Below are 7327 nucleotides of genomic sequence, written 5' to 3' on the forward strand. Positions count from 1 at the left end.
GTAAAAGAGTCGTAATGAAAAGCTGTGGGTGATTAGAGGTCCTGCGCCCTGCGGTCTTCTCCACCGCCCGGCTTTTGTGGGGGGAGTCACAGGGGAGCCGTGGAGTCGTCCTCAACACTGAAGAGGTCAATAGCAAAATGAGGAAATCGATAGCTGAATCATACGAGCTACAACCACCCCCTCTCTCTGTCTTTCTCTTTCTATCTCTTTCTTTATTTCTCTCTCTTCCTTTCTCTCTCTCTCTTTCTGGATGTTATTTGTCATTTAACTTAGTAGTTTGCTGTTAGTGAAGCCCTTTTTTATCTGTGTAAAATAAAGATGAATGTTGTGGTGAAGCAGCAGAAAATTCCAGCACCCTTTTATTTTATTGTGTGTACAGTTTTTCCTCTGAATGTTTCTCCAGATATCATTTCATTGAGAGTAATTATCCTTTTCTAACTGGAAGTTATGCAGCAGATCACATCACAAAAATCAAATCTGCATGTCAAAAATATTGTGAGAAGTATTGAATAGCATGGAAATGTCTTTTAGTTTTGCGTTATTATATACATTTTTACCATGTTAACTAGGGATAAATTAGCTTTGCTTTGATGCTGTGTGTAAGAGTATGTGTGTGTATTTGAAGGAAAGTCATATACTTATATTAAGAGGTTTATCAAGAGGTTTAGTATTTTGTATTGAGGTATAGAGAATTGTTTGCTAAATGAAGAGAGGTTGTGAAGAGGAGGGGGGGGGGGGTGAATAAATTAATAAATAAGTAACTAAATAAATATTTAGAAAAATACCACCATAATAGATCATATAATATTTAGTCCTGTCCAACATTGCCATTATTTCTCCATTTTTCCCAAGTACTACACACTGTTAAAATAGACGTTTTTGAGAAACTTAAGGTTTCTTTCATTTGAAACTGTGGAGGAACCTTTAAAGAGCTTTAAAAAGATTTTAGATGAAAATGTTAATAAAAGCACCTTAAGAGGTTCCTCTACAATAAAAAAAATATATATTTTTTATAATAATCTTATTAAGTCTAGAAGTATGATTATTTATTTTTGCTGTGTTTTAGTTTATTGTGCATCTGCCCCTTTCCAGGACATAGGATAACTGCTGTTGGTGTTTCTTAAATGTCCCCTCAGACATGTCCAACCCTAAAATGACATTATAGAAAATACACAAATTATATATTTGTAGAATTATTTGTATGTGTATACATTTTCAAGATTCTATTCTATTATAAATTCTATTGCTTTTTTAGGTTTTAAGCAACATTAAGAGACCACTTTAAAATGATCCGTTTCTTGGATTCGAGTAAAATAACATTGTTTTATTCTATAAACTGCTGACAACATTTCTTTCAAATTCCAAATAAGAATACAGTATTGTCATTTAGAGCATTTATTTACAGAAAATGATAAGTGGTCAAAATACCAGAAAAATCATATTAATTAAGAAACAAAAATACTAAAGTTTTAAGAGTACAGAGATCAATATATGGTGAAATAACCCTGATTTTTAATCAAAGTTTTCTTGTCTGTGTATTGGCATGCTTTCCACCAGTCTTTCACACTGCTTTTGGGTGCCACTCCTGGGTTATTACACACATGAGTATTGTTGTTTTTCGTAACGAATTTGAACTTGTTTTCTCTGCATTATTTAAACCTCCTGTTATGTTACGGGACAAATTGACCCATTGTAAAGATCAAGGAAAAATAGTTAAAAGCAAAAACAAACACTAAAACAAAATTGCAACTTTATGTTTTAATGGTATGTAAAACTAACGTGTTTTATATGTTAGTCTTTCAAAAGTAATAAAGTAGTGAAACATAAAAAAAAAGTTTGAATATGTATTTTTTTTAATGAAAAACAAGATAATTATCCTAATTGAACCATTGCACCAAGTATTGATAGAATAATTAGCAATGGTGTTAGTAATGAAATATTCACACTGCTTATTAGGATTTTCTTTTGGATAAATAAACATGCACTGAGTTAAATTGACACGGGAACACTATTGCTGTTATTGACTAATGAACATAACAGGAGGGTTATAGTCTGAAATGATCTTTTTCATTATTTTATGCAAATATATTGCTCTAAATTAAATATTTTATTTGAAATTTTGGAGAAATTTTAACCATAGTTTATAGAATTAAAAAACAATATTCATTTAACTCAAACATTTACCTATAAATAGCAAAATCATAGAAACTGATATTTTTGAAGTGGTCTCTATTTTTTTTTATGGAACTGTGTGTCATTGAACACATTTCATCAGTATATTCAGTATTCAACCATCACTACTTTTTCCTTTTTCAAAGTATTCTTTAAAACACTGTTTCCTACAGTTCTTTCCTTTTTCTTTTTTCCTTTTTCTTTTTTTTAAAGCCGCTCATTTTCCCCATAGAGAGCATCATCTTAGACTGAGAGTCTGGGGAATTCCACCGGTTGGGGAAGATTGTGAATAATTCAGGCAGAGTGATGTGAACAAAGTCATTCAGCGTGATTTGATGTGAAATGGTTCAGTGTGGAGAATTATACTCAGATTTCCATACAGGGCTGGTAAAGGGAACCTATATATAACCTATATATGTCCGGTACATAATGTCCAATACCAGGTTACTGTAGCTTCTGGGATTTTATTTGTATTTTTACACTGGTGTGCCAAAAGTCATGGGATAGCATTACATAAACTTGTCATGAAGTGTTATTTCAGGGGACACTTTGCCAGAAAATGCCAGATTTAACATTCCTTGATCCACAGTGACACTTGTGTATCAGAAATACCTATTATGATTGTGGGCCATAATTGTCCTGTAGGTCAATGCAACACTGTCAGACTTCTAATGGACATGGCAACCGTACTTTTGTACGGAATACTAAATACTAGTTACTGTCCCATGAATTTTGGAGTGACAGTCTGTGAGAAACAGCTTTCTTTGTATCTTATAAGCCCCTTCATGTGCCTCTTCACAGGTAATACACAGCTCTGAAAAATATTAAGAGACCACTTCAGTTTCTGAATCAGTTTCTCTGATTTTGCTATTTATAGGTATATGTTTGAGTGAAATGAACATTGTTGTTTTATTCTATAAACTACAGACAACATTTCTCCCAAATTCCAAATAAAAATATTGTCTTTTAGAGCATTTATTTGCAGAAAATGAGAAATGGCTGAAATAACAAAAAAGATACAGAGCTTTCCAACCTCAAATAATGCAAAGAAAACAAGTTCATATTCATAAAGTTTTAAGAGTTCAGAAATCAATATTCGGTGGAATTTCCTGGTTTTCAATCAAAGCATTCGTGCATATTGGCATGTTCTCCTCCACCAGTCTTACACACTGCTTTTGGATAACTTTATGCCACTTCTGGTGCAAAAATTCAAGCAGTTCAGCTTGGTTTGATGGCTTGTGATCATCCATCTTCCTCTTGAACACTTTCCAGAGGCTTTCAATTTGGGAAAATCAAAGAAACAATTGTTTTGAATGCTCTCATTTTTTTCCAGAGCTGTATACTAAATCCATGTTTACCATAAAACAATATCTCAAGCATAAGGCTCTATATATTTGCAACAATTTCATTCCACAATCTTCTACAGAGAAATTTTCAGAGCATTGAAAACTGATGTTGCCTGATTTATATCATATGAACTTTCAAACCATGCAAAATTGTACATAAAACCATCATTGTACATGAGTCTGATTGTGTTTATAATTACAAAGAATTACACAAATGTGTATTTGCGAAATCTATGCAGTGATATTAAATCCAGTGTCTGCATTTCAGATATTCAGAGACCCTTTCCAGCAGTAATATCTGAAATCCTGTCATCTGATTACATCCATGCTCTTTTATTTCATATTTACATATTTTCAATTTTTCAGTAGAGTAAATCAGGTGACTGTGGTATTGACTGTGGTGTAACTGTTTGACAGTTACAGTAGGGTAGAGAGTGATTACAGTGAGCAGAATAGATTTATATATTAGATCAGTGGGATCAGGGCTGCATCCCTACTGATTGTCCTGATGAGCTTCTGATCTCTTTACTGTCTGTTTGGTGTCTCGTAGCTTTCATAGCGAGACTAGGGATAGTGTAGAATCTACCATCACCTGACAGTGGAATAATTTCTGTCTCTTTTCCTTCTTTCTTATTACTTCCTTTTTATTCTTCTGCTTTGTAAATGTGTCTTTTATTCTTTCTGTCTTTATGTTTCCTTAGTTTAGACATACAAATGACAGTGTTTTACTATGTCTCTTTCTTTTTTTATTCTGTCTTTCTTTGTTTCTTTTCATGTTTCAATATTTTTTTCTGCTTTTCTTTAATAATTTATTTCTGTCTTTTTTTATATGTTTTTGTCTTTTTTATATGTAGTTTTGTTTATTGGTGTATTTTCCCGTGTTTCTTTCTTTCTTTCTTTCTGTAGTAAAATGTAAGGATGTGGAGTATGTAATGGCGTGGAGCTGAGGTATTGATTTGGGAGTGCGGGGGGTTGTGATTTTCTAAAGGTCAGGATGCAGAGCATTCTATAGAAGCTGGAGGAGAGATAGGTTGTTGTGAGGTGTTTTTAGAAACAGTGACATTTAGGATACTGGTGCAGAAGCTGCTGTATAGCTCAGTTCTGAGCTGCTGCTCTCAGGTCTGAGCTGCTGCTCTCAGTTCTGAGCTGCTGCTCTCAGGTCTGAGCTGCTGCTCTCATGTCAGGTCTGAGCTGCTGCTCTCATGTCAGGTCTGAGCTGCTGCTCTCAGGTCTGAGCTGCTGCTCTCAGGTCTGAGCTGCTGCTCTCATGTCAGGTCTGAGCTGCTGCTCTCAGTTCTGAGCTGCTGCTCTCAGGTCTGAGCTGCTGCTCTCAGTTCTGAGCTGCTGCTCTCAGGTCTGAGCTGCTGCTCTCAGTTCTGAGCTGCTGCTCTCAGGTCTGAGCTGCTGCTCTCAGTTCTGAGCTGCTGCTCTCAGGTCTGAGCTGCTGCTCTCAGTTCTGAGCTGCTGCTCTCAGGTCTGAGCTGCTGCTCTCAGTTCTGAGCTGCTGCTCTCAGGTCTGAGCTGCTGCTCTCAGGTCTGAGCTGCTGCTCTCATGTCAGGTCTGAGCTGCTGCTTTCAGGTCTGAGCTGCTGCTCTCAGTTCTGAACTGCTGCTCTCAGGTCCAGTGCTTCTGCAGGCTTCAGGCAGGCATGATGCTGCAGTGTATTGATCAGGGCGTCCCACTGCAGTCCTGACTTCCACAGCAATGGATAGAGCTCAGGCTGCCCTGGACCAGTGCTTCCTCCTGCACATGCAGTACCAGCAGGGGGCACTGTTGCCCTTCAAATATATCATACATTTCTTGTTGTGTGGGTTTAGATCTAGTTCTATCAATTAGGACTTGTGTTATTGTTTGTTAATGATTGTTTTAGCAGCTCACTCTGACCCTTTCATGGCTTCGGAGAAATCTATTACTCCATACCTCAGAGACAGACCAGACTAATGAACCTACAGAGCTCTGTGTGAGCTTTTAGTGGAGCATTGGATTTCATTTTGAGTTAAAACACAATGTACCAACCTGTTCTGCACATACAAAAGCAAAATAATTCTCTTCATCTCTTTAGGATGAAGCTACAGTGTAACAGGAATATTCACTGATTAGACCTCAGTCCAGATCTCCAGACAGTCTAATGGAACTTTTCAGATCTTTAATTTAATGCTCAAATGCCCAGCAGCCTTCATATTTTTCCAGGTAATATAACCGCGTTATGATATTTCTCATTAGCTTTAAAAGGAAAGAAATGGTCCTTGTCAAGGTCAGAACATCATTTCAGGACCTTTACCTGTAAAGCTGAAATCAGATAATGAAATTTAATCAAATATGCCATTTTCTACAGCAATTTCCAGAGCAAAGATGATGAATTGACTAAGCACTTTGTTGCCTTTTTAATATTTATGAAGGTTCCAGACATTTTTTCCATTGAATAATTGATTCATTTAGTTTTTATAACAATCCAGACTTTATTCAGTCTCAGAAATAAAAAAATAAATAAAAAATGACCTTGAATACCTGAGCAGTGCTTACTGAAGTCACCCTGTTCTGAAGCTAAAGATCCGTCACATCTCTTATCACTCACGCACATCACTTCTAATTTATCAATTCTAAAAGCTGATGTTATTTTCAAAGACACCTTTTTCAATCGATTATTAATTAAAATATTGCATAATTCATAATATGTGGGCAGCAACAGGACTGTTTAACACTCAGAATTAGAAACTCACTTTAAAGCGAATGCACAGCAGTACAGCAGAGTTCAAACCCTGAAAAGTGGTAATTTAATCCAGCACACAGGTAGCATTTGGTGGTTCGGTCTCAATAAAAGGCAACTTAGCCTTATGTCAGGTTTACACTATACCCGACTTTTTGAGTGACGCTGTTCACACTTCGTAACTAGTTGTGCTGTAATCGTAAATATTTTGACTGATTGGAAACACAGGGACTTATTTCATTCACGATCAAAGTTATTCTTCACAAGAACATGTGAGAACGAGCAAATGATATGCAGAAGATGCAGTATATTGGTTGGAAATGTGGTTCTCTCTACAGGATCTCATTGGCTGTAGGTAGTCACTTTTCCTGACTCACAGTCTCCGACTGGGCTAGATATTAAACCTGCTAGATATTTGCTGGGTGTCTTTGACTTATCGGTAACCACCCTTTGACGGTTCAGCAAACGTCTTTCATCTGTTTACATCTGCACAACTGAGCGAGCGCTGAGTGATTGATTTTTTTTCCATGAAGGTTTTTGTTGGCAACTAGAAAACAGGGCTAAATTTGTCAAAAGTCATGTGAACAATATTTAATGTTAAGCGAGCAGATCGTGCTGTTCCTTCAGCCCTCTCTAACCACCATTTCCTGCCAGTCCTGGGAATCAACCTGGTGACCTTACAGTGCCAAGCTTGCTAATGCAACCTTAAGGAGAACTCCAGAGTAAAATTGACTTTTGATGTAGTAAAACATGATAAAAAGTCCTAACCTTTGTTGAATAGCCCACCTCCACTCTCCCGCAGCTTTCTGAGATCCAGTAATTTTGTGCTTCTTGCTCAGCACTTTTTTTTACAATGGACACTTAATGTGTCCATTGTAAAAAATGGACTCGCTCAGCCCTATCACTGCATGACGCAGAAAAATTAGTCCATGCCTTCATTACCTCAAGGCTAGATTATTGTATTGCGCTACTGTCTGGATGTTACTGCAGTCACTTCAATAAACTTCAGCTAGTTCAAAATGCTGCAGCCAGGGTCCTTACTAAAACTAGAAAATTTGACCATATTAGTCCAGTCCTGTCAGCACTGCACTGGCTTCCAGT

This window comes from Astyanax mexicanus, chromosome 6 (genome assembly GCF_023375975.1).
Source record: "Astyanax mexicanus isolate ESR-SI-001 chromosome 6, AstMex3_surface, whole genome shotgun sequence".
NCBI classification, from domain to species: domain Eukaryota; kingdom Metazoa; phylum Chordata; class Actinopteri; order Characiformes; family Acestrorhamphidae; genus Astyanax; species Astyanax mexicanus.